The sequence below is a fragment of the Chinchilla lanigera genome, unplaced genomic scaffold (genome assembly GCF_000276665.1).
Source record: "Chinchilla lanigera isolate Chin_1 unplaced genomic scaffold, ChiLan1.0 scaffold00015, whole genome shotgun sequence".
Taxonomy (NCBI): domain Eukaryota; kingdom Metazoa; phylum Chordata; class Mammalia; order Rodentia; family Chinchillidae; genus Chinchilla; species Chinchilla lanigera.
This window is the reverse complement of record NW_004955416.1, coordinates 2,085,990-2,094,803: the sequence shown is the minus strand read 5'-3', so window position 1 is coordinate 2,094,803 and position 8,814 is coordinate 2,085,990. Positions and strand designations below refer to the sequence as shown.

At 38.9% G+C, this 8,814-nt stretch overlaps 1 long non-coding RNA gene across 1 annotated transcript in view; it reads right to left on the bottom strand.

The window, feature by feature from the left end:
* Positions 1-5,331: 5,331 nt before the first annotated feature.
* The window catches only part of LOC106148126, a 4,706-nt gene continuing 1,223 nt past the window's right edge, over positions 5,332-8,814 (bottom strand). The window contains exons 2-3 of the long non-coding RNA XR_001233290.1: positions 7,686-7,884; positions 5,332-5,570 (exon numbers count right to left, since the gene is read on the bottom strand). This is a non-coding gene — a long non-coding RNA (uncharacterized LOC106148126). The remainder of the gene's footprint in view (positions 5,571-7,685; positions 7,885-8,814) is intronic.

Genomic DNA, 8,814 nt, shown 5'->3' with positions numbered 1-8,814 from the left:
TCTCTCCCTGTCTTCTCTCTTTCTCTCTTTCTCACATTTGGGACAGAACACTTCCACCTGGACTGCAAACCAAGTGGAAGCTGAAGTGACCACACTGGAGAGTCAGCCAGGTCTGACTTGGGTTCCTCTTCTTAACTAGTTTCCATGATTTCAGAGATAAGACAGGAAATAAAAAGCACTATTTTATCTTTTAAGAATGCAACATTTATTTCATCCTCATTACAAAAGTAATACATATTCAGGTCACAGAAATAAACAATGAAAAAATCTGTCACCTAGAGAGAATGATTGTTAATTTGTGCCTCTCTTTTGGTGCATATCTGTATAGCACTTCTATTAAATAGAGAGACACACAGAGTACCACAGATAGGGATAGAAACAGTGTGCACACAATTTCGTATCTTTTTTCCCACTTGGAAATAAATGGTTAATATTTTCCACATCATCAAATATCTTTACAACGTGCTTTTGATTAGTGGATTTGATAGCACTGCAGTTTATGTGGGCAAGTTCCCACCTTTGGTTATTCAAGTTGTTATTGGTTGTTGCTATTATACACATAGTAGAATAAACATCTTTGTACACTAATCAGAGTGATAGCTACATAGCTGGGTCACAGCATAGTCACTTAAAATTTGTGAATGCATTTGTTCAAATCTTCAAGAAATGTTAGTAAATAAAATGTTCAAGAAGCAGATAACTTTAGAGATTCTGGCCAAACTAGGTTGTAAGATAGAAAGCCATAAAAATTCTACCCAAATTTACTTTTGTGGGACAATATGGAGAGAAAGGTATTCATTTAAGTTTGTTTTTGGCTTTTATTGAAACCAGTTAGTAGATGTCATGTGAATGAGTTCCTAAGTCTGTGTATGTGTGTATGTGTGCGTGTGTGTGTATGTGTGTGTGTAATGGAAACTAACTCTCTAAATACCAGTGGTCAACACAGTAACTGAGTGGCTTTGAGTCTTATGTTTGCGACAAAATCTTGGTTCCAGGGTTGAGAATAGGTGTGACACACAACCAGACCAGGGACTAGTTCTGGAGAATCTGTAAGGCAGTGGCAAATTTGTGAGGGAGACAAAACATGGGTATACTGGTACTCAGTGCACTAGGCCATGAGCTAGCCTTGGCTGATGGAATCACATCATTGGAATCATTCTGAGTGACCAGAGTTCAGCTGGGAGATCACAGGGAAGAGGTGAAGCCCTCTCCCCTGATTGTGCAGCCTCAAAGATTTTAGATGTTTTCTGTGAGGCCTGGGACAAAACCAAAAGCAAATAGCTGAGATGGAGATTTCATGAGAGAAAAAATGTAAATGCACAGGAGCCTTCCCAATCTTGCATGTTATGTGTCTGAGTATAACAACTGGGGTAGAAGGGCCACTTAAGATAGCCAGTCTTTATTAAGAAGAGCAAAAATTTCCAAAAGAACCATTTTTCTGACAAGTTCCTCTGAAATTTACTTAAGTGAAGGTACATTTGATAAAAATAGCAGCTCCCTTCTCTATGCCTGGGTGCTAATGAGCTTGGCAGGCATTCATTCCTCACTTTGATATATTTGCTTTCCTCACCACACCTCTCTCTGGCGCTCCTGGGGTCCTGGGGTGTTGAAGTAAGGGTGGCTGGTGCTTAAAAAGGCTTTCATAGGTGAAAAAATATAGTGACGTAACAATTTCTTTTTTAGAAAATAGGAAAACGAGTGAGTAGAAAAGGTAATGTTTTATGGAAAGTGGAAGATCAACTTTAACTTACCTGCATACTTTGCAGAAACAGATTTCTATATTGTGGATATTTAGGGAAATCTCTGGGGTCAAAGGCATTAAATTAGGAAAACAGAATGACAGGCAACTAGAGAGCATTTACAAGTACAGGCTTCAGAGTCCCAATAAATATTCCACACGATGGTAACTATGATTATCTTTCAGATTCAAGTTTGATGCATCCATTCTGTATTTACTGAGCCCAACTACCAGTCAAATGCTAAATTAGCTACTCAATTCTTTCACTTTTTAGCAATGTGGTTGGGCAGTTACTTAACCTTGCTAAGTCTGTTTCCACATCTGTACAATGGGAATAATAAAAACACCTATTTCATTGGATTGTTGGAAGCTTCAAATTTTATTTTGTTTGGAAAGATCTACTCGCAATACCTGATACCTATTAAGTGTTCAACAGATGTTATTTCTCAATTATAATGACGATTATCACTGTGAGTGAGACTCTAGGTGATTGTATGCGACCACTGGCATGTTGAATTTATCGAAGCCCATTACGCAAGACAAAAATAAAAGAGTATAAAAAGAGGGCTTTGGGTAGAGAAGGAACGTTTCCCTGTCCCACAGTTTGTCACAGGTCAGTGCCATATGTGATGTGCAGGGAACACAAGATATTATCCAGGTTCTACACAGAAGAGGGTGGCAAAGGCAGGCAGGGTGTCAGACATCTTGCTGAAGGAGGAGCAGTTAAGAAAAGCCTTGCAGGAGGTAGAAAGCCCTTTTCATCTTAGAGTTTGGCTCTCTTACAAGAACTAAATAAACTACTTCCACCTGTGTAAATATTTACATTGCCAGCAAGATGCTGTCAGCCACATTCTCCAAAGATCTTCCCTCAACAACTTTGCAGGGCAGATTCAAAATGAGGTTTGAAGATGCTTTTTCTTCATTGTCAAGCAACCGGTGCAAAGATAGGCTTGAAACCAATGTCTGCTCTGAACTCAAACATCTTGTTACTAGAATGCCCTGCTTTTCCTAAACTGACCTCTTAAAAGTTCGTATGAATGCTTACATGCTTCAGGGTGTTTTCCTGCCCAGAAAGAAGTTTATTTTAACTTTAGCCAGATAAGAACACAGTAAAAAAAATCTAAATTTTTAGAGATATTATCAAATATATTGTAAAAACAAACAGAAATTTGAAAAGCATTGCTCATATTGTTACTTATTATCCATGACCCTGATCTTGGCTCTTGATGAGCATAAGAGGGAGCTAATCACAGTTTTATTTTATTTTTTTATTTTGTTTTTTTTTCCGGTACCAGGAATAGAACTCACAACCTTGCACTTGCCAAGCAGGACTGTGCTGCTGAGCTAAGTCCCCAGCCCCACAGTTTTATTTTATTAGTAGGCTTGTTGGGCATCATCATTGGACCCCTGTATTCAATTAATAGATCTGAAACTCTATTTAAACAATGCCTGACATACAGTATAAATTCAACAAATTCATATTTTTGTCCTGAAAACTGATAAATTGTTAAATAAAACATTAATAGTTCATGTTTATTGTGTGTTTGTTAAGAGTTTTGTGTGTAAAGGCTATACTTTCAGGGATTGTTTCTACAAATAATGGCAGAAAACTTCCCAAATATGGATAAAGAATTTGGCATACAAATAAATGAAGCATAAAGAACTCCAAATAGCCATGACCAAAATAAATTTAGAACAAGGCGCATAGTAATCAAGATTTCAGAAATTCAGCACAAGAACAAAATATTAAAAGCTGCTAGAGAAAAGAAACAAATCCCCTATAAAGAAAACCCGTCAGAATCACAGCAGACTTCTCAACACAAATCCTCAAGTTAAGAAAAGTTTGGAGCAAGCTATTTTAATTCCCAAAATAAGAAGCTTGTGTGTAATCATACATTTGGTAATCATAACAACATTTTAGAGAAGAATCTCCTCAGTAACTCAGAGAGGGTAGAGTGTTTAGGGGTAGCATAAACTCAGTTTTGCCTATTTGTGTATTTTTATGTAGAAAATTCTATAAGGAATTTACCTATCTCTGAATGATAGGATTTGGGGAAAATTTAAATATAAATTTAACATATGTTTTTTATAACTTTAATGCATTTAAATACTTAGGATTGTAATTATGATGTATAATTCATGAGACTTTTAGCTTACTGCATTTAGATGACAGTATGGGTCTTAACATTGTCTAGGTCTCCGGGGCTTAATCCTGTCCACAGATTTGTCAATTCTTCAAATATGAAAATCTTGTAACAATGAAAGTATGAATGAAAATATGCAACAATGAAATCTTGAAACAATGTAAGTATGCATATTATTAATGTCCAAACTTGGTCTGACATGCTAATTTACGAGTTCTTGTGTGGAAGATACTTTTATATTCAGCTTAAGACTCTACACAGACTCAAACTGAGTGATTAGCTTGCCCATGGTCACAAGATCAGAACCCTGTGTGTGTATATTAGTAAAGTTTCCTACTTCCATTTCCCCCTGAACTCTAATAATGGGTTTAAGGGAGCACAGGAGAAGCAAGAGCAGAGATAAAAGTTCAAGCCATGACTATTAAAGAGGAGGAATTTCCTTCCCCACTGACAATCCTAGAATCCTGTGCCTTTAGCTGAGGTGAGAGGTACTGCTCTGGGAAGCATGAGATAGCTGTAAAGGTAGAATCTATAGTGAGATTAGCCAAGTAATGTTGTGGGATAATGGTGATGTTAGGGAAGAAAACTTTCTAAGGCATGTTTGACAAACATTTGAGGAATTCTAAAGAAGTCACACCTCTAGTTAGACTTGGTCTCAAATAATTACGGTAGGGGAAAAATTTCTCATAGTCTTCCTGGCTAGCCTACTGGCTTTCTTCCTTTCTTCCTTTCTCTCTTTCTCTCTTTCTCCCTTTCTTTTTCTTTTTCTTTTTCTTTTTCTTTTTCTTTTTCTTTTTCTTTTTCTTTCTTTCTTTCTTTCTTTTTTCTTTCTTTCTTTCTCTCTCTCTCTTTCTTTCTTTCTTTCTTTCTTTCTTTCTTTCTTTCTTTCTTTCTTTCTTTCTTTCCTGCTTTCCATTCAATGATTGCATGGGGGTTTTTGTCTTTTCTGCCAGAAGAGGAGGAAAAGAAGCTCTTTGTAAATTTTTTCATCCCAAGGTTAAAGTTTTAAAATTACTACCCCTTTCAAAAAACAAAATAATAACAATAACACTTCAAAAAAGAGAAATGTGAAAGGTTAATCCAAAGGAAGAAGTTGTTGGTGTCAGTGAAGGAGATTTTTTAGGTTGATATTTTCAGTTTACTCAATACCACAATGGGACCTATTATAGATTTTATGAAATTGATCAGCACTCTTGGAGATTCATAGGCTCCCAGGACTGGAGGGGTATTTTGTTCAACTAGTCCCAGCCTCTTCTTGTACATCTAATTTCCCTATACAGCATCCTTTACACATGGCTGCACACACCTGTGTGGTGAGGAGCTAGTTTCCTTTGAGAGAGGCTGTGCTCCTCTTCTGACAACTCTGAGTGCTTTAAAGTTCTCTGTGGTGAGTGGATATTGGTATCCCTGGAACAGAGGCACTTTTCAAATAATAGATTAATAGTTTTTATTCTCTAGTTTCTTTCTATTCAGACTTACCCAAGAAGTTCTCTGTCAGAGCAGAGTCCTGGAACAAATTTTACTGCTGCAATGCTTGAGACAATGTGCCCAGTAAGGAGGAAAGAATCTTGAAGTTGGAGGGGTTTTTAGTTGGAAAAGGCAGGGCACAAAGATGGCTCTGTATTGTGAGAGGACATATGTACTAGAGTCAGCAGTCCTCTCTCTTTGCCAGGAATACAAATCTAATTCTGGAAAAAATAGAAATAACATATTAAAATATAAGTACCAAGAGCATCATTTACCCCCACTTCCAGGCAATAATAATTGTACAAGGTTTGTATCTGGAAAATATGAGCAAATTTGGTTGTTCATTCAAATCAAATCGCTATTAAATAACTACAAATTCCATATGCTCTTTTTTTCTGCTTTGGTTGCTAGTCACAGAGAATTTATGGGAAGCTTTCTAAGTCTGACACATTTTTGCATGTGAATTATAAATATTAGTGGATTCTTTTCAGAAGTGACTGTCATTCAGAAATAAATGCTGAATGAAGCTTTCCTCCTCAAGAGAAAAATCTGAACTTAAGTATGAGGTGTGGGAGGCCAGCCACCAGGTATGAGGAGGAAAGAAGAAGAGATGACAGTCTTTTAAATAGTGCAGTCAACAACATGCCTCACCACTCATAATCTCCTTTGATCCTCACAGCTTTCTCGTGAGGCAGGTATTATGGCTGGCAGCTGGCTTCATCCCATAATAAGATTCTGGGCACCAAAGAGCAGCGATGGGAAGAGAAACCCCAGGGACCAGGAACCTCCTGGGAATGACTCTCACTGTCCTTGGCAGCTCTGGGCTGGCCCCTCATTGGGAAAACGTGTACCACCACCCTTCTGAATGCAGCCATTTCATTTCTTATCTTGGTTTACTCAGTGCTGAGCCAGTGGTGCTTACATAAATGTCCTTCTGGCATGAGGGAGACAGAGAGAGAGAGAGAAAGGAAACAGCAGCTGTCAGCAGAGTGTCAGGCTGGGGACCTGCCATCTCATTGAACAAAGCTCCGGTCAGCTCCAGCACTGTCCTGGGTGCAGCTGTAATCGGGGGTGATGGGACTATCCCCAAACACAGGATCACTTCCTGTCCTTATAGAGAAGAGGGAGAGAGAGTCCTTCAGTGGTTACCAAGGTGTCCCTTGTGAATCATTAACCAGAGGCAGCAGGACCAGAGCTAGGTCAAAACAAGTAAATCCTGATACTGAGGTCTCTGAAGACACATCTTAGATGCTAACATTTGAGTATTAATCATACCTGGTTAACACAGATATTCAATATGTTTTACTGGTGGGGGCACTGTGTTTTGCATTTCTTTTAAATCTAAAGAGTCAATATTTGATAATTTCCATGGGAGCAGGAAAAGTCTCTCTCTCTCTGTCTTTCTCTATGTCTCTGTCTCTGTTTCTCTCTCTCTTTGTCTCTCTGTCCCAATCTGTGGCTGTCTGTCTGTCTGTCTGTCTCTCTCTCCTCCACCTCCTCCCCTCCTGCCTATGATGGCACTGTACACTCATGTACACTGCATGGCTTGGTGGCTTAGCTTCTAGAGCTCAAGGTCTCTTCTTTTTTTGTTGTACTCTATGTAGGATCATCACACAATAGTACTTTAGAGCCTACTTCAATGCCTGAAATCCTACCAAGCTTTATTTTGTCTTTTTGGGCTTGTTTTTCTAATATTGTTTTGTTTTCTAATATTGCTTGAATGGTCATCAAGAAATAAGGCTAGTGAAAGTGAGCAGTGGTGGAAGCTGATTGACATGTACATGGGGAACCATAGTACAGTACTGTTCTACTTTGTGTGTGTAAAAATCTCCATGACAAAAAACTTTCAAAAGGCAAAGCTTCAAGATGGCTGGACTTGACTGAATCACAAGAGTAGAAGTCTGTACAAGCTGTGGAGCACTGACTTCCAATCCTCCCTGACAATCTAGCTCTGTCACCTCCCAACAGGAATTTAATGAACTACGTGACCTTACTGAGACTTCCTCATCTGTCAACTCCGAGAAAAATTAGCTACCTCCTCAAGTTTCTGGCAGCCTTAAAAGACACATTTTAATGATCGGTAGACAGTCATCTTTGTTGTTATTGTTTATTTAACATTGTGGTACTGGGGATGGAACCCAGGCCTCAAGAATATTAGGCCAGTGCTGTACCACTGAGCTGCCTCCCTAACCCCTGTCTTTTGTTGTTTGTGTTTTTTTAAGGGGGAATGCAGTATAAGGACATAATGGTGTTTTAAAACTCAAGGATACGAGTTTCAATTCATAAGTGAATTGAAATCAGACCCTAAGGTCATAAGGACCATACTGGGCTCATACCTCTGTGCTTCTATACACGATGTTCCACTCTGCTGTCAGCTGCAGACCAGCCTTCTCTGTTTGACGGCTCACACAAATGAAAGCTTCACTTGTCAACAGTAGCTCCAGGCTTGTATCTTCTCAGTTCAACTGAATGACCAGGTTGAAACTGGAGCTTTTGATCTGGATTCCGAGTTTTTTCTGAGGCAGATCTTTTATGCTGTGCAAGTAAGAGGTATATGTTTACATCCAACAATGAAGACCAAGGGCTAGAGTCCTGCCGTGCTACATGCAAGTTCCCAGGGTAACCATATGGATGGAGCTGTCAAGGAGATGTCCTCAGAAGAATGGAGAGTAAGCTCCAAATCTAGTTTGGATGGAGCCACAATGGTCCTAGACAGACAAAATGATGAGTCAAAAGACAAAATGCTTAGAACCTACTAGTAACTGGTAATTAGTGGCTCTTGCTCCTTGGAACTGGCCTATGTCCATATCTGCATGGCAATGTCTTAGGTTAGCTCAACCAACAGAAAGGGAAAAAGAACTAGAATTCACTAGTTCCTCGTGGCAAAGTGCCTAGTACGTGTCAGGCAAAGGGAGTACAGCAGTAGGAAAAAGGAGACAAATTTCTCTATTCGCATGTGAGTTGTAAAAGGGCAGTAAAATAATAAAAACTAAAATATATAAGACAAAGGACCTTGGATAAAAATTAAGCAGGGAGGTAGAAAGGATGTTCTAGGGATGGTAATGATAAAAAAGGAGTCAATAAAAAGTGTCATTTGAATAATAACATGAAGAAAATGAAGGAGTAAGCTCTGTCCTTTTTTGAAACAAGATCATTCTAGATAGAGGGAACAGCAAGGACCAAAGTCCAAAGTTAGAAAGAGCAGCACAAAGTCCAGTAGCTAAAATGGAATGAGACGAAGCATAATAAGAGATGTCTTTCACCCTGATCTTCGGAAGTTTTCTACCTGGGCAAGAGAAATAGAGGTTTGGTAAAATACTAATTGTAGTGTATTGATAACTGGTGGTCAACTTATAACCCCCAGCTGAACTGAGTAAGTGTGGTGCTGGGTGTGGGAGGCCCACCTGGGGACTGTTGCCAACAGCATAAAGGCAGACCTGGAGAAGAAGAAGCAGGCTGTTGGGA